A 25,185-nucleotide genomic window follows, 5' to 3' on the forward strand; every position below is an offset into this window, starting at 1 on the left:
CAGGGTAAATAGTCAAAACACAATCCTAACTGCTAAGGAGCCAAATGCCAGCTGAAACAGATATAAGTACACTCAGTAAGAAAAGTAAAGTGAATAGCCAGAACGGAAGTGAAGATGGGCTGCTAATAAAAGTAATTGATCAGGTCTTGTCTTAGTTACGGTTTTATTGCTAAGAAGAGACAGCATGACCACAGCAACTCTTTAACTGAGGCTGGCTTACAGTTTCAGAGTTTAGTTTATTATCATCAGGGTGAGAAACATGGCAGCATGCAGGCAGACATGGTGCCGGAAAAGAGCTTGAGAGTTCTACATCATGATTAAGATTGGTCCTCAGGCGGCAGAAGTAAAGTGACACTAGGCCTCCTTTGAGCACCTGAGACCCCAAAGCCCGCCCCTACAGTGACACATCTTCCTCCCACGAGGCCACACCCACTCCAACAAGGCCACACCTCCTAAAAGGGCCACTCCCTATGAGCCAAGCATTCAAATACATGAATCTGGGGCCCCGACTTTCCTATTCAAACCACCATAGGCTCTTACCAAGATGCAGCTAGAAGTTAGGGAGCGTTCTAGAAGAAGGCATGTGTGTTTTATGTTTTGTCTTAAGTGTTGGGGGAGAGAAAGAGCAGTGGTCCAGGAGTGGAGAGACCTGTAGGAGAGCCGAGACACTGACACTACAGAAGGAATGAGGAAGCCAAATGATTGTCTAAGTCAGTGGTCGGTTCTCAACCTTCCTAACTAACTAACGCTCTGACTCTTTAATACAGCTCTTCATGTTGTGGTGACCCCCAACCACAGAAGCACTTCGTTGCTACTTCATAACTGTAATCTCGACACTGTTATAAATTGTAACATAAATATCTGATATGCAGGATGTTTGATATAGGAGATCTCAAGGGGGTCACGACACACAGGTTGAGAACTGCTTGCCTGAATGGCCTCTGAGCCTCTTTTTTTGAAGTTGGTGCTTCATGTGCTGTAGTAGTTCCTTCCAGATGCAAAGATAAGAAATGAGAGCTATTCGTAGTACTTTGGTGTTGAACAAAATCTTGAGACAACTAGATGGGGCGAGGAGAGAAGATCAGCCTTTAAAGGGCTTTCTCCATCATCTAGCACACGCCATCCTTCCTCCTGGTGTCACCTGGGCTTCAAATGGTCACTCATGGAGGAGAAGACCAGGACATGAGCAGAAAAAACAGACACCTCTTCCCTGCCACCGAGCTGCATTTGTAGCTTCACAGGGATGGGCAGAGCGTGAATGTCATTCGCTGAGCTCATCTCTGCCTTTGCTGTTATCTTTTCAGACAAAGCATTTTAAACCTAGGAATGACACAGTCCTATTTGCACTTGAAGGATTTAAAATAAGCCAGGCAAAATAATTCCACAAAACAAGAAAGGAGGAAAGAACCAATATGAAATTTTACTTTTGGGTAACTAGGGCACTGAAAGTGTTTTGTTGATATTATTTTCAAACTTCTATTTGTATCTATAATTTTATATATTTTTATGTTTTATATATGCCACTGTATATTTATGCATGATCTTTTTGTGTACTGCCTCTGTAGATTTTACAAAAATAGAGATCAGTCTGTTTCTACTGTTTTAAGGATTTTTTTTCAGTGTTGGTGTGACACCAGTATGTTTCTGTGACTAGCCTGCTGTGGTCAGATGTGCTTTTTGGAAGGAGCATCTTGTGAGGATGGGGGTCTTCCCTGGGGTGCAAATTGAGAGACAATTAGGAAGCTGAGAACGTCTTTCTGTTCACGCATCACTCAAAGCCTCAAGGGTAGGGACTGGTACCCACAAACAGAGGATGCTTAGAAAGCATTGGAAAGTAGCATAGCCAACGAGGACATCCAGGTGCGAGAGGCACTTAATAGATGGCGCACAGATGCTGGAGAAAGGTCTGAAGAGGAATTACTGCTTTGCCTATTCTGTGGTCACCCTTTTGGCTTAGCAAGGTAATTACTCCACCGTTGATAAAGGAACATGATTGAAGTTCCTGGCAATATGCCAAACAGAGAGTGGCTCGTATTGAAATCAGTCAGCCAGGTGACAAGATCAGGAGAGCATGGGAGCTCCTGCTGTGGTTTAATTAAGAATTGGATAACCTTTAGGAAGGGGAGAGGGAGGAGGAGAGGCAGAGGGAGAGGAAAGAAGGGAAGGGGGAGAGAGAGAGAGAGAGCGAGCAAGTGAGTAAGAGAGAACAACTAAATAATAGAAATGTATGCTGTATCCAATGTACTTTGGAGAAGAATAAAAATTCAAGGCAAAAAAAACCAGCAAACAAGCTGGGGAAGGAGGGACAACGAAGCTACTACAGAGCAGCCTAGGCAGCGTCATCGGAGGTCAGGAGTAAACCAGGCATCTGTCAGTGTAGAGGAACGGTCCAGGAAAGAAGGCTCAGAGGTAGGTACCACAAAGAAGTGTGCTTGCTTTTTGAGAAAGGCTGAAAGGAAGTTACGGAGATGAGGAACAGCGTGAAATGAAGTCAGAAAGGTTGTTGCAGGGCCACTGGTGGAAGACCTTTGAGATAATTATGAAGGCTTTGGCTTTTCATCCCGAGCATGCTGGGATTTGGAGGGATCTATGCAGAGACATGGTGTGTTCTGACTTGCTCTGTGTGCTGTTTGGGAAGGATCTTGAGGGGAAAGAGGAACAGGGAGGATGCAGGCCATGGCATAGATGATGTTGCGTTAGTGCAGGTTAGAGCCCATGGAGGTTAGCATTAGAGGTGACTTAAAGTCTAATTTACTCTGAATATAGAGTAAATGGCTTCTAATGGATAAAGGGACCAATAATAAGAAAAGATCAAGGGGATTGGGGATTCGTCTGGTGCTACGTATTCTGATGCTAATTATCAGCCCTCAAGATCTGGTTGCTGCCCAGATGAGCACAGTCTCTCATACACCTGTCCTTGTTGTGTAAGCCTTCTTCTACCTATTTAAAGATGATTAGTTAATAAAAAATAGCTGAAGCTTGGGATTTGGCAGAAGAGAGAGAGAGAGAGAGAGAGAGAGAGAGAGAGAGAGAGAGAGAGAATATACCACTGTAATAATTATAGGTTTTAATAATAAACATGATTAGAAATTTTTACATTTTCTACAAAAGGCTGATCAAAGTACATGTTTTGACATGAGCAGCCCTGATGCACTTGCCCTTATTAAAAAATGGAAAGGACTATGAGAAGAATAGCTTGGGGTAATAGAAATACTAAAGAATTTAGTTTTGCACAACTACTTTTTCCCTTGAGAAAAATCTTCATTCTATAGGCTGACCTTGAACTCAGGATTCCCATGTCTCTAGCTCCCGTGTCCTAGGATTATAGGTGTATGCTACCACACTCAGCATGGGCAGTTTTGCTTTTGCTTCTATGGTGCTTGTTAGAGTATTCCTTAAATATAGCATATAGTAATTTTAGAAAATAAGGGCTCTCATTATGATATAAACATATGTGCCTACAATGTACTTTGATCATAACCTTACATTGTATTCCTTGCCTTAAAAAGAATTGCTCAAAAGGCAACATGTATCTTTCATGTGTGATGTGCAATTTTCTGTCAATTGTGATGTTCCAGTGAGGGGGGGAGTTGTAGCATGAACATCGCTATGTACAGCAGGTTAAGTGCCTGAACCGAGGCAAAATTATTATGCTTGAAGATTGTAGCAGAAAGAGATCTCTTTGAGTTCAGTGACAGAGAATGGCACTTGATTTACATTCATGTCAAGGTCTAGGATGACAGGTGAGGAGGTATGTTCAAGGGATTTCAGGCAAATGGAACCTGTAGCATAGGTTCTGAGGGCAACACTTTTGTGTTCAGGGCGAGACAAGTTGCTATTATACAAAAGTGGTTGTGTAAATAACAGGGGAGGATAATGTTGACTAGGCCAGTGGGGCCTGAATATCTCTAGTTTGCTACAGGCAGTGAAGGAGACATCTAGGAATGAGGTTCGTGACTTAGAATGGAGAGGGCTCACGGCTGGTAGACCAGTTGGCAAGACAGAACACCATGACCGGTCTTTGTGCCTTTTGGACACAACTCCTCATCTCTGGGTTATTCTAGATGAAACGTAGATATCTCAATGTATGCAATCATTTATTTCCTTGAAGCTTAGTTAGATTTTAGCTTGAATACATTTGTTCAGTGGGAGAATAGATGCTGGGGGGCGGGTGGACAAAGAAACACATTTGTGTTTGCCAGCTAGCACACACTGTTGAGTTTACTCAAGCTACAACTCACTCCCTGGCTCCTTGGGCAGCAGACAGTGTTCCCTGGCAGCTGGCTTAGGGAGGGAAATAGTAATTCTATCTGTCAAACTATTTATCCGTCAGTGAAATTCATTTAACTATTGGCTTTGGGTCTGCCTTGATTATTTCAACTACATCCAAGTAAGCTAGGATTTCCACTACCCTTTCTTTTCTCTCTTGTTCTTGTTTGATTTTTTAATTCTCATCTGTTTTTTTTTTAAACTCATCTGTTTTCTCAAAACTTCTAGACTTGTTTTAGTTGTATGTATCCCAAGATAAATTTCACTCATTCAATTAAAAAAAAAATCAGCATTTCTCATTACATCAACTTCCAGGACCATTTTCTATTAAAAAATAGTATATATGTAATAATGAACAAGTGTTTGGATATTTGGGGTGATAATCCATGCAGTTTCGTACTGGTAAAGTTTTGATAGAAAAGCTTTTCACTTTCAAATATATCAGATTCATTTGTGGTATTCTGTAGACTTTACCTTTCACTGACATGGCTGAACCTCTAGTAATGCTGAGAACCAGAGGGACATTTGGCAAAGAGTTACGTTTATTTTCCTTGGATCAGTCAAAATTCCCCCACAGTCCCTATGTTGGTGTCTCATTGCTCTTGAGTGGATTGGTAGAGCCAGGTTAGAAATAACCAAGAGACTCCCCACACACCCTGGAGCACAGCTGGTTCATGGATTGTCACATGACCCACCCTAGAGAAGAAGTTTACTAAGAACTTCTTGAAAGAAAAGGGCTTATCATTTGGAGAGTGCTCCCAGTAATAGGTAACCTTTTTACTCCTCTGCCTGCGAGTCTACATGAGTTGACAGTCCAAAGGGTAAGTAACTTTGAGAGGAACTAACCCCACAGAAGAGAGAGAGGAAGGAAGAAAGGAAATGGTTCTAGAAGATGCAGTTTAATGTGTAGAATCTGAACTGTTCAATTTCACAGACCAAGAAATACCCCTTATCACCAGTTTTTCTATTCTCAACAACCCTAAGTATTTTAACTAACACAAAGAACAGTAGAAATCCGAAAGCTGTAATTTGGAAAGTTACTGTGCTGAGTGAATTAGAACTGGGAGGAGGTGGTTTGCTGGGCAGGGTTGTTAGCTGTCTGCCAGAAGAATCAAGGAAAACAAAATCAAAATGTAGAAAATACTGATTTTTCAGGCCAGGTATAGTGGCGCACACCTTTAATCCCAGCACTTGGGAGACCGAGGCAGATGGATCACTGTAAATGCGAGGCCAGTCTGGTCTGCAAATAGTCCTAGGATAGTCAAGGCTACACAGAGAAACCCTGCCTCAAAAAACCAAAAAAGAAAGAAAAGAAAAGAAATGAACAACTTAAAAAAAAAAAGGAAAAGAAAATACTGATATTTTTTCTCTACGTTCAATAGGCTGTAGACATTAGGTATCGATGCTAAAACCCAGTCTTTGGCTTCAGCGACTCTGTGCTTCCTGCCCTTATCTCTCCTATTTAGTGACCGTATGATGCTGAGAAGTTGGGAGCTGCCACATCTATTGTAAAGACTTCACTCTCTGAGCAGTCTGCATGGATGGACGTCTCACTCCAGAAAGTGGATTATACTTGTCTCATATAATCCTTGTGATAATCAAATGAGATTATACATATATATATATAAGATCCAGAATATGGCCTGGCATAGAGTGAAAGGTCCATCAACTTTAGTTGTACAATATTACTATTGTGGATAGTACTAGTATTACTAGCTGCGGATGTCGAATATGTTTTGGAGAAAATAGAAAACAGGTATCTTGATGGTAATTATAAGATTAAGAGAGTTTTCAGCTATTTATAGCATAGCGCCTTAGTCTTGTTTTCTGCATAGCTTAGCAATAAGAAATATTGTCAGAAATATTAATGTCCATTGACATTTCTTATAGAGGCTGCTAGTTAAGTTACCACATAGTTATGCTGTCTTTAGCAACCTAAGATGATATCGAGACCTTGCTTGTAGATCTCATCTGTTCGGTTTTTCCTCCACTCTTTTTCTTCACAAAATATTTTATGCAATCTATTCTGATCGTATTTTCTCCTCCCTTAAGTCTGAGTCTCCTGACCTCTTTACCCATGCTATTCCTCAGCAATAGGTCCCATCTTAGTTCTTAGCGCTATATAAATAATTTAAACTCCAACTACTCTGCCTTGATTACTTGGTTCTTTTTGTCCAAAGTGGTTTTAGTATGAATTTATCTCTACCCAACTTCATTCTCTATTTAACTTCCATGTATAGACTCAGACACAGTAAAACTCCCTAGAAATGAATGCCTAGAAGTGAGTAGAATTTTCTAGGGGAATTGACTATGGTTTTTAGGGGAGGAATTTTTACCAGGAATCCTCAGTCACTTGGATTCAGACTCTGTAATCTATCCGAGGCAATTTCAGCATTAGATGTTGGCTTTACCCTTACATTATTTTGAGTAAGTACAATGCTGCCACCTTCGTGTGGTCAAATGATTCTTCTGACAAGTTTCTAAAGTAAGCATCACCATTCAACCTGAGTTACAGAGTGGGGAGAGAGAGAGAGAGAGAGAGAGAGAGAGAGAGAGAGAGAGAGAGAGAGAGAGAGAGAGAGAGAGAGAGAGAGAGCTGTCATTTCTATTACACTTTTCTTCCATCATCTTTGGTGCTTTTAACTTTACAACATCAATTAGGAGGGAGAAATGTTCAGGATTGCAGCCTATCACACTTTTTTAAAAGACTGTGTCTATTAACATTTTGAAATTAATATCTCGTTGGAAATAAGAATACCAATGGCAGGAGGCCAGTGCTGATATGGGAAAGAAGTGCTTCACCTCTGAGTAATCCAGTAGAGACAAGGTAACCGCTTGTGTGGCCTCTCTGTTTATGAGTGGAGAGGTCCAGGGTTGAATCTGCCATGCCTCATATCATAAGAGAAGAGATGCTTTGAGTAATTATGCATTGCACCAAGGACATTTAAGAAATCATTTCTTCTAGACAACGATTAGAAACCAGCCTGGGGGCACTTCTATGTTTGAGTCATCTGGCTGGGCTCTAGAAGAGGTTCAGAGTGACTTCCTATGTGGGGTTAAGATGAGAAGTGATTACTCTTCCATGAAGGGTCTAATGCACATCACAGGAACTGGGTACTAGAGGCCTGGCATTTGCATCTCAGGGCTGCTCCTCCATCGGCACAGCCTTGAGCAGTCTGCTCTTCACTTTCCTCTTTTACAAAATGAAAAGAGAGACAAGATGAGCCTGGGGCCCCCATTCAGCATCTGAGCTCCAATGTTCTAGGAAAAAACTGAATCCACCGGTACATTGTTATGGCCACGCCAGAAGCAGATGGTTCAGAAAGCAATGCACTAAGGGCTATCCCATAGCCTTCCCACTGGAGTAATTAAACCGAGGGCCTGGCACTTTGTGCCTGGAGCTATATTTTAGGTGCCCAAGGAAAGGCTGTGGACAGTTTGTGCAACAAATCAAAATTGGAACCATGAATTATAGCTTCAAAGTCTGCCAGACTCAGAGCTGCAGGCCAAAAAAGAAGTAACGCTGCACATGAGACCACAAAAGGAAAAGAATTTGCAAATGTCTCCTGTCCTCGACTCACCACTCTGTTTTACAGCCTTTCCCTGGTTCTGTGGTGCCTGCTTCCTAGGACAACAGAGCGTCACATGAGATGGAGAAAGAGCAGACAAGCCATGCAGCACAGTCTTGGAGGAAGCCATGACTACTGGCCAGAGCAGGGTGGCTGCTCTCAGTGCAAGGTCGCCTGGAGGCCTCTTCAAAAGACATCTGGTTACAATATTTTAGTGAAGCTGAATTTCAGTTCCTCCAGTTTGCCTTCCATTGTCAGCCATGATGCAACTTCTTTTTGTTAGTTGTCAAGATCCCGAACAACTGATTAGGGATGGTAAGCAGCTAAATGGTGTACTTGGACGAAGTGTACATGAAGTTCCCAAGTGATGGCAGTGTATAGAATAGGAGGACTTGCTTGTGTACATACAGCATGCTGAGGCACACGGAGGAATCAGCGTTTCTGTAGTTTTAGCTATGAGCTCTGTGGAAATACCAAATCTTTCATAGATTTTTTTTTCTCCCTGTGAAGAAGCTATGAAACAGGCTGTTACATAACTTTGGGTACCATATATGGCCAAAGTAGGACACAAGTGAACTCTGGTCTACACGGGCCAGAATCATTAAGATATACCATAAAAAGAAAAGCACTTTAAAAACCATTAAAGCCAGGATCACTGAGACACAAAGTGGTCACGCTGGAATCATACCACTGGCTTCATGTTTCGTCTCATCACTGTCACCCTTTATTAAAATGACTGAATCAGTGCCTCTGATCTTTTCTTGGAATAGTGGACACCACAGTATGCTGTGATTGGACCCTCTACTTGGTCCATTCCATTATACCATGGCTGGATGTCAGCAACACCCTCAAGAAAGCCAGCTGGCTCAAGGAACACCGCATGATACCGTACACATGCCCACAAAGCTCCTGGCCTGAGGCTGGTGGCGTGGTCAAGCATTTGTTCCGGAGATGATTTCCAGGACATTAGCTCTAATCACCAACCTTCTTCATGAAGGCCTGATCTTCTGGCTAGATATACTCAAAGGGCTTGTGCTGTGGAGATTATGACCTTGTGAAAAGATCATAGACTCAATCCAATTACAATGTAAAGACTTATTGATTAGTTTCTAGCAGGATGAACAGTCTCTGGGTCAAATATGAGATTGCTGTGCACACAAGAAGACCTTCAGTATCTATGTAAGCAAGCACAAGCTACTCTACTCTGCCAAGTAAAGGTTGGCCAGTTAAGGCAGCCCAAAACAAGCTTTGGGTAACTCTGTAAGTCAGCTACAGAAGCAAAAAAAGCAGTTAGCCATGTCAGAACAAGTAGGTACTGGTAGATGTACATTTCTGGGTAGGGATCACCGAGTCAGGGTAACTGGGAACCTATGTTACTAGAGTCAGACAAATGGCTAGTGGGTAGCCAGATGGATGCCTAGCATAAAATGGAGTTTCTTTAGCCATCACACTCCTCACTGGCTCTAGGTCATATGAATCAAATCGTTGGTTCACATATATGTAGGGCTAAAGGTTGATATCTTAATTGTATTGAAAACGTGTGTGTGTGTGTGTGTGTGTGTGTGTGTGTGTGTGTGTGTAGTTGTGTGTAGCCCCATATACTATGAGGGCCTATGGCAACATCCAGAAGTAATGGAAAGGATTTAAGACCATTATATTCTCCACTGGCTCAAGGAGAAATTTAATTTTAGGGCTCCTGACATCTATGGTGATTGACATTAGCAATTATAAGTGAATATTTGGATGCATAGAGGAGCAAGACAGAGAAAAATAAACACTTACTCTACCCAGGTAAAATTTGGTAACTACAAAGTAAGCCATTTAATCAGAACCAAGCCCCCATCTTGAGTAGCCCTTCGTACAGTTCTCTGACTTTGAACATGTATTTGCAATACTGAAGGAGTCTCCAGGCTAGAGTGAGCTTTGGTATTATCAATAGTCACCATAGATAGACATTTGTCCCCTATGAGAGTGATAGGGAAATGGCTGCTTTGGTAGAGGGAAACTAGTTTCTTTTGGACCTAACATTGTAGCTTTTTGTTAATAATAAGGAGGGATGTAGTCTCTTTTGTAACTGGTTCTCAACTGAGGCAGGATGCTGTTGTTGGGGCCTGGGAATGCTGGAATGTCAGTCAAAGGATGAAAGGGACAGGACACAACTCGTTTGCTCTCTCTGCTCTGTTGGACAATCTGGGGTCCAGCAAAGTGCAGGTAGCTTTGTAGAGTCTGGAATGCTGGCCTGAAACTGGGGCTCAAGCTGGTAGAAAATTTTGTGAGAAACGTCTGGTTTACATTAGCATTTAACAAGTCCAGGGCTTGCTAGTTTTGCAGGACCACCTGAGGCTGGTGTACTTGGAGCAGTTTGTTGTCCTTAGTTGGTTGGAAATCTGATGGGACAAATATAGTCTAGGAACAGAAGGCAAAGTTAAGGAGTTTAGGAGAGAAATCTTAACTCATGGTTTAACTCTGAACTTTTGAAGTCTTAATAAAAATAGCAAAAAGGAAAGAAATCCTAGACATTTTTAGTTGCTTTATATATATCTTGAATTATTATTTTAGACTTTTATAACTTATATTTATATACCGTAAATCATTTTTTCAGACCCACATAATTTATTTAGGCTTTCACATGTTCAGAATTTTATGTATTAACGTTATTTTTTTAGCTCTTATAACTTAAGCTTTTATATTTTAGACCTTTACAACTTGCATCCTAAATCATTTTCCTAGACCTTTATAAGTTTGGTTAATTTTATTTTATTTTTTAATCTAATTATTTACCATGAGACAACCACGTAGGTGGTTGATTACGAGGAGCAGTTATTGCTACAGTTAGCTATCAATATCATTAGAGATCTAAGAAGAATAAATCTGAGCAGGAAGTATAATCCAAATGGCCTTTGTATCAATTAAAACAGCAGAGACTTTACCTAGACAGTCACTCTAGGCTCTTACATTATGGTCCTGGGGGCTGAGGTTGTCAGTCTTCCACAGGCAGTCATATAGGACAGTGTAAAGTCTTTCAGTGCCACCCAGGGCAGCTTAGCCTTCAGCTGCGAGACTCAGATGATCTGAGAGACTTGCTTTTTGTGTATGAGGAACTTGAGAGACTGGCTTCCCTTGTGTGGGAAAGAGAGACAGTCAATTCTCTAGTGACTATGTCCATAGTTTGAGCAGGATTCTGGTACCAGAAATAGCATGAGACAGTCTTTTGCCCAGTGGTTAGAGTTATAATCCAGGTGGGGTCATTTCTGTCCTGTTGTTTTCTTTGGAGGAGATCTTAGGGCTGCCACTAGGATCCAGCAGCTTTGCTTATTATGCAAAACTTTTTTTTAAAATTAAACATTTCAATGACATATTCAGCAGAACTCTGAGGAGTCTGAGGGCCAGCATGTAATTTATTAAGTATATTTAATTTTAAATTAATTTTGTTTTTAGTTATTTGCTTTAGGCTTAACTTTAAAAACATATACAGAAAGCTAAATAAAGCTTGTCCTTGAAAATGAATTACATTGAACTTAGCATGGTTACAAGCACAGTGTTGAGCATATTAATGTTCAGTTACCTTATAAATGATCAAATTATTTAAGTTGCTCAACATTGTGTTTGTAACCATGTTAAGCTTAACAAAGTTTGCAAAGACAAAGTGGCTAGGCATATATCTTTAAGTCAGTTATTGTTAATCTGAGTAGATCTTAGACTTTATAACCCTGATATCAAATATTTCATTTATTAAGCATATTTTATTTAAAATTATAGCACAAAAATTATCACATAAAAACTATGCTAATCCAAATTGTCTTGGAGACCTGTTGTTGTGTCTCTTTAGTTTAAAAGGGAGATAAAAAATTGATTTTAAGTTGCATATAAGCATTCAGTAGCAAATTAATATAAGTTTTTATTTATTAATCATTTTGTTATGAGTTTTAGGCTAACATTTTGGGGGGGTGTAATTTTATAAGCTCCCCTCCCCCTCTGTCTCCCTCAATGGTCTTACAGATCCTAAGAGAAAGAAAGTTTATTTACATTTTACTAAGAGTTTTGAATATCTATGACTTAGAATGAGGGAACATTTTTTTTTTCTTGTAAACAAGATCCAAGAAAGGGGGAAGAAGTCAGAAAGCTAGACATCTATAATTACATTTAGCTATATAATTTTATATAAATCCCTTTTGATTAAAGAATTAAATAACGTGAGGCATAACAGCAACAAATAAATTTCCCATTTGTTGTAACATGGTTTTCCTAAGGGGTGTTAGACAACATTTGGGGCCGTTACCTAATCTATGTGACAGTTTTTCCATTGTTGCAGAGGTGGACCCCATCCGTATTCTTAGTTTTTAGTCACATACCCTAGTTTTTCCAGAAAAGCCTGGGGCCTCATGCCATCGGTGCCTAATTACATACAACTAGGAGGGACTTGAATGCTTATCTCATTTTTTGAAGGGATATAAATTTTTAACAAGTCCAGTTTGGATTATTTTAAGCAGGCATATTTGAAGTTATTACTGAGAGATCTTAGTCAGAGGATTTTATTTTTACAACGAATTTATATCTGCAGATGGAGGCAGACAACCTGAAGAGCTTAGTAAGTATATTTTTTTCTTATAAAATCATTGAGTTGCAAAGTAATATAAGTGTCTGTAGCCTAGAGGCCATTAAGCAGAAAACTATAAAAATCAGACATCTATAGAACTCAGGAAATGTTGGCATCGTGTTGTTTTTGTTTCCTCTATGGATTTTTGTTTTATAGATCTTAAGGTACAGAAAGTTTATATTTTAGTCGCTTTAAAGCACAAAATGTCCTTTCTTGATCTGTTTTCTTCCCTCTTCTCTCTCTCTCCCTCTCCCTGCCCCACCCCCCTCTCTCTTTCCTGTGTGTGTGTCCTCGAGTCAGTCAGATGGCCTTCTGACCTAGGACAGAGATTTTGAAGGAAAATTTTTAAACAACCATGCTTGGGTCAAAAGAGGAAGGTCATACACTAACTCCAGAGCCAGCTTTTACATAACAGTGTTACCCATATCTAAAAGACACCCAATCTCTGCAAAAACCAACTGTAGTGATCAGATGGGGAGACCAGAGCAAGCAGAGTACAAAGAAGGCTTAAAGATAAAAAAAAAAAAAAAAAAGGTGTATACCAGCTGCTGTAACGCAGGAAGCAGCCGCTGGTAGAACAGGAGCCTTATGGTACCCACTGGAGGGCCTGCATCACTCTAGCCCATTGTGGGGGATGCATGGCCAGAGACAGAAGACATCTGGGAGATAGAGCAAGTAGGAAAAAGGAGACATTCTTCAGAAGCAGACCAAGGGAAAGGTTTACGAACAGGAGGGCATAGAGGAGCATTTCATGCGCCTGCAGGGCTTAAACAGCAGACCTCAGTGGGCCAATGAGAAGGACAGAAGAGCTAGGACCAAGCTCCATGGGGAAGCCATCTTAGAGGCAGCCGGGAGAAGTGTGCCTCTCAAAAATCCTGAAAATGTAGCATGAAGCTCAGGGAGAGTTTGGCTTTGCTCAGTTCCATTCCCGTCTGTGTAACAAAGCTTGAAAACACAAATTCAACAGACCACAGAGGACAACAACGCCATGAGGGCGGGGGTGGGGGTGGGGCAGACCAGCTCAGGCGAGTCAGCCGCCTCCACTCATACACCCAAACCAGAGACAGTAGCCTGTCCTCTCTGCGATCTCATCAGAGCTCACTTTTTGTCTTTCCAAATCTCCAGACTTCACAACAGAACAGAACAGCTCGCTAATCGGTCCAAGCTTGAGCAGCACACGGACCAGCAATTCTCATTTTTATTTTGCAGTTTGGGGCAGTTGCAGTCTGGGCTCTCCAGGGCCTGTCAAGTCCACCTTGGACTTGCTCTCTCTGAGGCCTATCTCCTACCAGCGACTTTTAATCTGTGGTAGCCCTGTAGTCCGGGCTCCCTTGGGTCTATCAAATCCATTTTAGAATTGTTTTTTTGTGGAGTCTATCGCAGACTTCTGTCCCTAAGCCTTTGGTCACCAAGGGATCTCGCTGGGCCCTCCAAATGTTATGAAGTTTGTGACCCTTGGAAAAAGACCATATAAACTTATTGGTTAGCCGTTAGCAGGACAGTAATCCCTGAGTCACATTTGAGGTTGCTCTGAGAAGGAGGGTTGGGGGAAGAATTTTTAAAGGAGAAAATCACAGGAAGACCTTCCGTACCTATGCAAGCATACAAACACTAGTCTATTCTGCCAAGTAAAGAGATTAAGGCAACTCAAAACAATCTTTGGCTATCTACATAAGCCCTTACGGAAGCAAAAAAGCAGCCAGGCATGTCATAACAAGTAGATAGTCATGGGTGTACATTTCTTACTGAGGGTTGGGGGGAATCACTGAGTCAGAGTTACTGGGAATTTATCTTCCGGGGACTGAAGTCAGAGACAAGCAACCAGTGGGTACCAAGATGGATGCGTATCATAAAATGGAGTTTCTTCAGCCATCACACTTGCTTACAGTTTCAGAGGGTTAGTCCATTATCATTATGGCAGGAACTGTGTTGCCAATTGGGCAGACTGGAGAAGTACCTATGAGCTTTTCATACTGATGCACAGGCAGCTGGGGGGTTGGAGTGTGTGTGGGGAGTGGAAGGTGGGAGGGTGGGGGTAGGGGTGGGGTGGGATTCGGGGGTGGGGAGTGGAGGGATTCGGGGGTGGGGGTGGGGTAGGAGGATTCAGGGGGTGGGGAGTGGGGGAGCTTGGGGCGGGAGAGAAAGCTGGGTCTCTTAACCCACTCTCAATACACATCCTCCAACAAGTACATCCCTATTTCAACTGGGCCACACCTCCTAATCATTCCCAAACAGTGCAAATATATGAGCCTATAAGAGGACATTCTTATTCAAACCACTACAGGTGAGGATCTCCTTTGCCACTCACTTTTCCTGCACATGGCATAGTGTCCTTCTTTACAGCTAACCCAACCTCCATCGTGTGTGTGTGTGTGTGTGTGTGTGTGTGTGTGTGTGTGTGTGTCTGTATTTGTCACATTTCCTTTATTGTTCCATCTGTTGATACGCACTTAAACTGGCTTTATATCGTGGCACTTGTGAATGCCGTGCAGTGGACATTTTATTTCGTGTTTTCCTATGGGTAGCGTACACTGCTTATATAACCGGAGCAAAACCTCCATCCAGTTGCTCAATTGTAACACTGACTAGCTATGATTCTTTGGAAGAAAGTGAAGCAACTCCGTGGCCTGTTGCTCAGTTGAGTCAGTCAGTTTAAGGCCAAACTGTGGTCATCAGTGTCGCAGCTGGCCTCTCATGTTGTTGCTGTTTTCCCAAGCTCCAAAAAAAAAAAATTTTTTTTTTCCTTCTTAACTAACAAGTTCCAGCTTCTCAGACTTTAGCTTTGAACCTTACCAGGGCCTTATAAACACCTGTGAGTCTGTGTGTATTTACCTAGGTAAAAGTGCTTCTACTTAGTTTTAGAAGCTGCTGTCCTGAATTGTCACTGTCAGTCACTCACAGATTGTTCTTTGACTAATCCTTTTCGACGACATCTTGCACAAAGTAGGGGGTTGATTAAATGGCTTTTATGGTCTCTCTATCTGGGAGACGAATCCCATATTCTGGACCTTCTCAGGCTTAGTGGGTTTTGTTCCCTCTTCGCTGTCTTCACTCTGATGGGTGACACTGATTCTTGCTCTCTTTAGACACGTGCTTGGTTTTTCCATTTTTCCCTGTAACTTCTCCATCCTTTATTATAGGAGTATTAGCTTCCGGGAGAGGAGGCTTTACCCTTTCCACAACTAACTCACATAACTGCATCCCTCTTTTATCTATAGCAATTTGTGTATCTTTCACTGACATGAAATTATAGACAAAATTCATACTTGTTAAAATGGAATAATATATAACTAACCAAGTAAAAGCAAATGTTCTTTAGTTTACCACTAAATTCTACTCTCATAATGATTTTTTAAACATGTGTAGTATAAATGTGTTTGTTTTTATAAGTGCATATAATAAACACAATCATAAACTATCTATCATTCTGCAACTTGATTTTAAAGTTTTTTTTCCCCTTGAGACAAAGTCTCTATGTAGTCCTAACTGTCCTGGAGCTTATTATGTAGACCAGGCTAGCCTTGAACTCACAGAGCTCTACCTGCCTCCACCTTCTAAGCGCTGGCATTAAAGACATGTGCCACCATGCTAGGCTCTTGATTTTAAAGGTCAACATTATATTTCATTCAACAAGTATTCACTGAACACATGCTATCTATAGATCAATCTTTATGCTTGAGTTTGGTATAACAAAATAGGATAATATACATGTGGCCTGGCCCAATGGAACTCACTGTAGTCATCAGTATTTTAGCTAGGGTTTCTACTACTATGAGGAGACACCATGACTCTTACAGAGAAAACCATTTGGTTAGGGCTGGATTACAGTTCAGAGGTTTAGTCTATTATCATCTTGTGGGGGGAGGAAGCAACCATGACAGAATTCAGGCAGACATGGTGCTGGAGATGGAGCTGAGAGTTCTGCATCTTGGTCAGCAGGTGGCAGGAAGAAAAGCGGCTTGGGCATCTGAGACCTCAAAGTCCCGCCCCTACAGTGACACACTTCCTTCAGCAAGGCCATACCTCCCATAATGCTACTCCCTATGGTCCAAGCATTGAAACACATGAGTCTATGGGGGCCATACCTGCACTAACCACCACAATCAGCTTTCTGTCACTGTTCAGATAAGGAGGGCTGGCTTGTTTTGCTTCATGGTTTCAGAGGTGTTAGTCCATGTTTGGCTAGCTCATTGTTCAGGGTGAGGCATTGCTTGTGGCAAGGGAGAACACAGAGGCTGGCAGAGCACAGTGACTTAAGTGACCTCCATTATTAGGGTACACCTCATCAAGTGTCTCCTATCTCCTAATAATGTCACAGGCTGGGAATCAAACCTTTCACAAGGGGGTGGGGTGGGTGGGTGGGTGCAGTGTTCCATATCCAAACTGTAGCATTTACAATATAGTGCAAAGATATTTTTAGCTTCATCCTGTTTCAGTGCCTATATGGTTTGCTCATCATTTCTAAAACTTCTATGGCAGGTTCGGCTTCTGTTGATGAGGTCTAGCATAATTTATTTAACCACTCATTTACTGAAGGGCATTTATGCTTTTTTTTTTTTTTTTTTTTTTTTGCTAGTACAATGAATGTTATGGTGACTTTTGCTGTACACTTCCATGAGTTTTGCTGTGAGACAGAATCATACCTTTAAAGCTGCTGGGATGAAGGGTGTGTGTACTTGAAAGTTTGGTAGCTATTCTTGGACTACTGCCTGAGAGGCTGTAGCAATGTCTCTTATCAGTGGCAACCAGACCCCTGGCCTCAGTCCCTTCATCCTCCCAGAGGAACCTCATCAGCTTCTTCTGACTGCATCTCTCATCACTCTCTTTGCCTGAAGAAGCTCACGCTCTTCTCTTACCTCCTAAGAGTGTGACTATTTACTCCATTTGGCTGTTCTTAAGTCATCTATCTATGTTTTCTTTCTTTACTTAAAGATTTATTTATTTAAAGAGTATACAATGTTGTGCTTGCATGTGTGCCTGCACAACAGAAGAGGGCATTAGATCACATTATAGATGGTTGTGAGCTACCATGTGGTTGCTGGGAATCGAACTCAGGACCTTTGGAAGAGCAGGCAGTGAGTACTCTTAACCTCTGAGCCATCTCTCCAGCCTTATATCTTCAATTCTCCTCATCACAGAATTGCTAAGTCTTCACTCCTTCAATTACTTCCGCTGCTGTAACCTTTCCCTTAGGTCCTTATCATAAGGGCATCATACTTACTAGAGGGCCCCAGGTTCCGTGCTCAGTGACCCCGTCTAAAGCCTTGGTGTGGTTTACCTCAGGGTCTCATCTTGTTTCCTGAGTCTCCATCTGGCTTCTACCAAGCTGGCTTCCCAGCTTTCTGAAGGCTCCTTGACTGTGGGAAGAAATTCTGACCTCGCTAGTCTTTCCTCCCTCCTCATTGTTTCCCACCCACTGGCCTGGCTTTCATCATCATCTGCATAAGGCTAAAACAGGACTACTATAACAAGCCTTAGGCATGAATTTCCAATCGCTAGGCTTCCATGTTCGCCAAATCATCTTAATAGGATCAGAATGGAAGTCATCATCTCCCTGCCTTGACATCTTCCATTCTTGGCAACAGAATCACATTCTTCTAGTCATCCTTGTGCAAAATACCGGCACATGTGTTCCTTCGCCCTCCCCTCCCCCACTTTGGACCACATTTTCTTGCCAGGTCCATGATGTCTGCTTAAGCCATTTCATAGACAGGCATCTTGATGAATAATGAGTTAAGCAACGTTTAAAAGGAAACTACAGTGCTTCTCAGAGATTTGCTTCATAGGTCTCTAAAATAAAGCATGTCTCTACTTATTAGGCTAAAGAGTGCTTTTCTTTACACAAGAAACCCATTCTTAGGGGAAGCAGTGGAATATATTTTGGCAAATGCATGCTCAGAAAAAAATACCCTGTAATAAAAGCATTTTGATTTATCATGTCACCAAATCCCTCCAGGTGTGAGTAATAAGAGAGAGTCAGGCTTGGCAAGAGCTATGCAGAGTGGAATGGACATCTTGCTTGGCACTGTCCCTTACAAACCAGAAAGTAAACACCTGTGTAGTTTATTGCAGACAGATTGCGTAACCGGTGTGAGAAGAGCCACAGCCCACAAGCTTTAAAATGTGGGTTTCAACAATTTTCTGCTTACTCAGAATTACGCTGGCTCAAAATTCTTTTAAGTGATGCTCAGCCATTTTCACTTGGTCTCAGACTTGGCCCTGCAGGGATTTGTGAAAGCTGTCTTTTCAGTGCTAGGTGTTAAAGAACACTACTTGAGTGGAAAACCATGCCTGAGCATTACTGGAGTACAACGGCACATTTGACTTCTCTAAGAGGAAACCCAGATTAAGCACATGCATTATACTTTCTTTTAGTTTTAGAACAGTGATTTTTATCTACCATAGCAGCATGTACCTCTAAAATTACATACAGCCTTTTCTATTTTCACACAATTATGTCTTTGTTTTATGTTTCTTCTTACTTCAAATAATATTTTCAGGCTTTAATATGCTCAAAATGCATGAAAAACAAAAAAAATTGCTTTTCTCTAAACATCAAAGAGACATATTTTGTATCACAACCATCAAGTGTTTATTTCTAGCTACACAATTCTAGCAGTGATGTTGCAAGCTTTGTTTATAAGGAATAGCTACTCAGGAAAGATAAAAGTGTCAGTTAGGGGCTGGAGAGATGGCGCAGCAGTTAGGAGCACTGGCTGCTCTTGCAGAAGACCTGGGTTCAGTTCTCAGCACACAATGGCAGCTCACAACCATTCAGAGCCCCACAATCAGATTCCAGGGGACCCAATGCCCTCTTCTCACTTCTGCTGACACCAGGCAAAGCAGTTCTACAGATAAAATAAAATAACAACCAATAAATAAATAAATAAAAAGTATAAGGAGTTTCCAAGGAACTGGAAACTCTTACACCTGGAAGGATTTGGTGAAATGATAAATCAAAATGCTTTTATTACAGGGTATTTTTTTCTGAGCATGCATTTGCCAAAATATATTCCACTGCTTTCCCCTAAGAATGGGTTTCTTAAAGAAAAGCACTCTTTAGCCTAATAAGTGGAGACATGCTTTACAACATTTTATTTTAGAGATTTATGAAGCAAATCTCTGAGAAGCACTATAGTTTCCTTTTAAATGCTGCTTAACTCATTATTCATCAAGGATAATAGAAATGCAAACTTTCCCAAGAGCTGGGAGAAGGATACAAGGACCCAGAGGCGACAAGAACTTCATTACAAGACCAACAAAGTCAACTAACGCATGGGCTCCTTTTATTCTGAGAAGGGGTTGGGGGAAGGGGAAGATCATGGGAGGGTGGGACTGGGAGGAGGAGGGAGGGGGCTTCGATAGTGATGTAAAGTGAATAGATAAATAAATAAAAAGAAAGAAATGTGATTTACCCCCTCCCCCCCCCCCCACAAACAGTCCTAGGGAGTTACTTGCAGGGCTAGGGTGTGAGAGGGCTCAGGATTTTCATTCTAGAGTGAAAAACAAATGGCTGCATCCATTCCAGCTGTTATGAGCTGGGCAACAGTATCTAGTATCAGGGAAGGATCTGATTTGTCAGCCGACCAATCATAAGGACTTATTGGCTGTGCTGGTTGTTTGTTTGTTTGTTATTGTTTCTGTGAACTTGACACGAACTAAAGTCATCAAGGAAGAAGGGACTTTAACTAAATAGTTGTCTATCAGATTGCCTGTAGGCAAGTAACTTTCTTCACTAATGATTAAAATAGAATGTCCAGCCTAGCAAGCCAGAAAGAAGCCTTTCTTCATGGTCCCTGTTTCAATTTCTACCTCCAGGTTCTTGCTTTGAGTTCCCACTATAATGGACTGCGATTGTGACATGGAAGCCAAATAAATCCTTTCCTCCCCAAGGTGTTTTGGTCAATGTTTTATCACAGCAACAGAGAAGCAAACTAGGACACAGGGCAAATAGGGTAACACACTTCTTTCTTACCAATTATCAGCAACAAATCAGTTACAATTTGTACAGGGGGGTTAGGAGGGGGATGGCTTAGCTAGAAAGTCCAAAATGGTAAGATGGTATGGATCAGTTAAAATTTAGAGGTGACTAGACTACTGTCCTCTGAATCCGTTGAGCTGGTCTGTACTGTCCAATTCAGGAAGGATGGGAAATGGAATAATGAACTGCCCAAATGTGGTGCTTAGCAACTACTATTTATTTTGATGACAATTCCAGAGCCAGCAATTTGGGCTAGATTGCTCTGGGTGGCGATTGAAACATATATGCTTCCACTTGTGTCTAAAGTCAGCTATGGGTGCCAATGGCTCCGATTTTGAGGCAAGGTGGACATGAACTAAAGCTCTTGGTTCTGTTTCAGGAGGGCTACCACTGTGGGGAAGGTTAGTCTGGACTTCCACACTCATCATGTCAGGGTCTCAGCAGAAGGGGGCAGGCGCTCAGGTAAGATCAGCATCTGCTTTGGGCAGCGTGTCAATACCCCATGGGTTGAAGACAGTGCCAAGACTCATGACTCAGAAAACAAGAAGCCCCACCCCCCCACCTCCCTGACCCCACCTCTCTAGTCTTTGGAGACAAGATTTTTGCAATGAGGCTGAGGTTAGACTCAAACTTGTGGCTCTAGATAAGTACAGCCACATCCAAATTCATTTTTGGTCACTTTTGTCATATCTCATTTGAGTTTGCCATCATCTGTTTGGCAAATGTTACCCAAAGATTGTTAGAAGAATAAATGTTATGCTTTCCTCAACTTCCCGCTTATATGACCCAGTTCGGTACTGATTTAGATAATAGTGTAAGTAAAATGCAGATGGCTTTTATGTCTCTAATATTCTGGAATATTTTTTCTTTGGCAATACATATGCTTTAGGATCTGGCATGATATTTTGCATCATAAAAAATGTTTATTTAGTCTGGTGTGGTGGCTCATGCCTGTAATCCCTGCACTCAGGGAGGCAGAGGCAGGCAGATCTATGTGAGTTCGAGACCAGCCTAGTCTGCAAAGTCAAGGACAGCCAAGGCTACACAGAGAAACCCTGTCTCAAAAAACCAAAGCCAAACCAAAAACCGAAGCGAAAACGAACAAAAGAATTCCATCCCCCAAATGTTCATTCAAGAAGCGCAACACCTCAGCTCTGTGGCTAACGAAAGGCTTAGGAATTTGAAATTCTTTTCTGGAGATTTCTAAGCACAGGCCCACATGCTTAGATTATTGATTAGGACATTGATGATGCACAAGGCCTTCTAGCATCAGATCAAGGTATGTGGTGATAAGCCAAGTCTCCGTACTTAAGAGAGCGGCTGTTTCTTTGTAGTTGTATAAACTGAGAGCTGCCAAGAGTTGTTCAGTTCGCTGTTCAGTCATTTTAGCAATCAAACGTCAGCGTTGAAACAGAACGTGAATTCTGGTCTAAATTCTCTGCTGAACTACTTTTAGAGTTACAATTGGCTGTTTAGTAAACAGACTGTTTTACCCCCGAAAGAAAACAAACAAACAAGACAAACTAAAACCAAGTAAGTAAAGGAAAAATTTCAGCCTTAAAAGTTGCGTTATGAAATTCATGAAGTTTACTTGGAAGAAAGCCTCTTTGGACTGCCTCCTGGAATCCCTCCTCTTGTTGTATTCACAGTTACAGCAGTCTGGGAGGGATAACTTTAAATAATGTAATATGTGTGAGTGCCTACTGCAGATAAACCAGAATTTTGCTCTATATGGTATTTTCTCCCACATCAATTCCCCAATTCAAGGAGTTTCCAAAATAATCCTTGGAAAAACTTGTTACCTTGGAGATTCATATAGGAATGAAAGGGTCTATTGAGAACGGCTGAGCCTGCAACTGTGTGCAAGTCTTTTTAGTGAACAACTAACACTAGCATAAAAGATACACCCTAAAGGACAGAGCTTTCCTGACGTAGTTCTAACGTTAACTTTGACTCCTTCCTTCCAGCAAACTGACTAAGCCTGGAACGGTCTGTAGCACAGGGCTCATCCCATGCTTCGTTCATGGAGTCTGTATTAGCCTCCTCTCTGGAGAAGAGGATGGATGAGTCTTCTGGGAGTCGCTCTTGCCTGAGGACATGCAGTATCCTCCTGCCGAGTTGGCGTTCTCCCGCCCTGTTCTGCTCCTAAGTGTGTTCCCAGGACAAACTCCTGCCCAATCATAGCAGGGCATATGCAAGAGAACACGATAGTGCTTACAACAAGGGAAACAAAGATGCCTTGGTGGACAGAGTAGGGTGGAAGGCCATGGTGGTGCCAAGCATGATGTCCACACACGCTTCCAACCCTGAGCTCCTCGGAAGGCTGCCTTGCTGAGTCTAGGGGCTGAGTCCATTCCACCAGCATCCATTCTCCTGTGTGATCATGACTCTGAATGGATGATGGGTAAAGGATGATATAATGACAATAGGTTTCATTAGCACATGCCCTGTGATGTGTTTTCTTCTTCGAGGATAATTGCTTTTCTGGCTTTGGATAGTGTCTTTAAAAATCCAAGTTTTGCAAGGTCCTTATTTAAATATATGTATACGTATATGTTCATGTTCAGGATTAGCACAACTATGCAGGAGACTAATATACAACTCACAGAAAGGAAGGTCCATTCTCTTTTCCCTGTAGCTATGAGGAGAGCCAGGGCAGAGCTCTCCTCCTCTGAAGAGAAATGTGACTGATGAAACAAAAAGGGAAAGGACTCTAAGGAAGAGATAACTAGGGCGTGTAACCAAGAAACTGGTCTAATGGCATCCCTTCCCTGTCCCCACCCTGCCCACTCTGTCCCTGAGGGAGGCTGTTGGAGCAAGAGACTCAGTCCGTGGAGAGCCAGCTGTTTTTCTTAGGCAGCACGTTTGAGTTACTTTGGGGGATGAAACTTCTATCTTTTCTCATCTCCACCCAGATGAAATCATTTCCTCTCACTATCCTGCAGCTTCGTTCTTGTGGGAGAGAGGAATTGGTGCTGTAAGGAGGTCACAGAGGAAAGAGCCGAAGAGGAACTTATAAACATGGCCAGGTTTAATACGTCCGCTGGTAAGAAACACATGCTCACACAAACAGGATGCTTTAAGGCCTGGTTGGCCGATGTTTGTAAGGAGCAACCACTTTGCTCAGCTTTGCCAAGGCAGATCCTGAAAATGGACCTTGCTGTGTCCTGGAAGGAATCCTTCTTGGTTAGCTATGATAAGATTTCTTTTTAGATATTGCTTGTGGGGGGAATTTTATTCCAGCTCTGCTCTGATCACATCCAAAGACCTTCAAGTCTGGCTGGAATTCAGACATGCCCTTAGAACAAATCTTTAATCCCAAACAAGGAAGGTAAATGTAATTTGTAGAAGGAAGCACCAGTGTTTGAAAGTGATGTCTAATTGAGAGTCAGACCAAGTGACATATCAGAGAATGATTTGACAGAATAGGATATGCCCAATCTCATGAGAAGAGAGAGGAAAAAGAGAACTTAGAGTAGTGGGGAGAGAAGGGAGAGAGAGAGAGAGAGAGAGAGAGAGAGAGAGAGAGAGAGAGAGAGAGAGAGAGAGAGAGAGAGAGAGAGAGAGAGGAGAGGGAGGGAAAGAAAGGTGGCAGTTTTACAGAGACAGGTTGTTGAGAGAACAAGCTGGACACAGGTGAAGACAGACGAGCGAGAGAATGAGATGAAGCCAGAAGATTAGGACAGATTGTTAGAGTTAGTTTGAGGCCAAGCAGAGCAATTCAGTCAGAAGCTGAGAGAAGCCAGTTTGAATCACTCAGCTGGGAGAGGGGTTTGAGCCAGAATAGCTGAGTTGAACCAGCCAGTCAGACAGAGTTCAGAAAGCTAGAAAGGGTGAGTTTACTTAGCAGTAAATCTCAGAGGCTGAAAGCATTCTATGCCTAGGTTAGATTGTATGGAGGCTACAAGCTTTCAAGACTAGGCCTAGGCAGTAAGCCTCCAAGATGGCAATTACATCTGGCAATAAAAGATACATTTGCAATTGTTAGGGAGTTATACAATATCAAAATCTTGCTTGGAATTTTGAGATATTTTTCAGTCACACTAAATCAAAGGATGGAGAAAATAATGTGTAATCCTCATAAATGTACAAAAATGCCTTCACCTCAGGCATATGGCATGTTAAAGAGCTTAAAGGACCATATGCAAGTCCCTCTGTGCCCTACAATTGGCACTGCAACCTAGACAAGGGATATATTTATTCACATATATTGTCATCTCTTAATAAATGATGGGTTTCCACAACAGGGCATGATGGTGTAGCCTTTATTTCCAGGCAGATGCAAATGGATCTCTTCCAGCTCCAGGCCAGCCAAGGCTACATAGTAAGACAATGTTTCAAAAAACAAAACCTCCCAACAATAAAGTGTCTCCATAATACAGTGTTATTTCTTCAAATGATGTTCAGTAGTCTTTCTTGGATAGAGATGGTGGCCCAGGCCGTGGAACTGGGGATGAAAGGTCAGAGGGGAAAACGCAGCTGGAAATTTCATGTTCCATTTGCCTATCCAAATTAAATTTTGAGTAAAGTCAGAAAAAGGCACAATATCTGGGTAGCATTTGGAGGACGTTTTCATGTATTCTTACTTTAAGGGTCAGTTCACACTGGCATTAGAGGAACCGCCTCTCCTGAATCACCCTCCAGACACGGGCATGATTGAATGGGGTTCGCTGCAGAGGCAGGTGGAATGCTGTGAGTTCGAGGCCAGCCTGGTCTACAAAGCAAGTCCAGGACAGCCAAGGCTACGCAGAGAAACCCTGTCTCATTAA

At 41.9% G+C, this 25,185-nt stretch overlaps 2 long non-coding RNA genes across 2 annotated transcripts in view; one reads left to right on the forward strand and one right to left on the reverse strand.

Moving 5' to 3' along the window:
- Positions 1 to 25,185, forward strand: part of LOC311594777 — an 81,824-nt gene that overhangs the window by 55,572 nt on the left and 1,067 nt on the right. The window contains exons 6-7 of the long non-coding RNA XR_014778210.1: positions 20,796 to 20,878; positions 23,362 to 23,462. This is a non-coding gene — a long non-coding RNA (uncharacterized lncRNA). The remainder of the gene's footprint in view (positions 1 to 20,795; positions 20,879 to 23,361; positions 23,463 to 25,185) is intronic.
- Positions 19,093 to 25,185, reverse strand: part of LOC311594778 — a 35,879-nt gene continuing 29,786 nt past the window's right edge. Inside the window, exon 6 of the long non-coding RNA XR_014778212.1 lies at positions 19,093 to 19,283. This is a non-coding gene — a long non-coding RNA (uncharacterized lncRNA). The remainder of the gene's footprint in view (positions 19,284 to 25,185) is intronic.

This window comes from Acomys minous, assembly GCF_964271855.1.
Source record: "Acomys minous genome assembly, chromosome: 3".
In the NCBI taxonomy this organism is placed as follows: Eukaryota; Metazoa; Chordata; class Mammalia; order Rodentia; family Muridae; genus Acomys; species Acomys minous.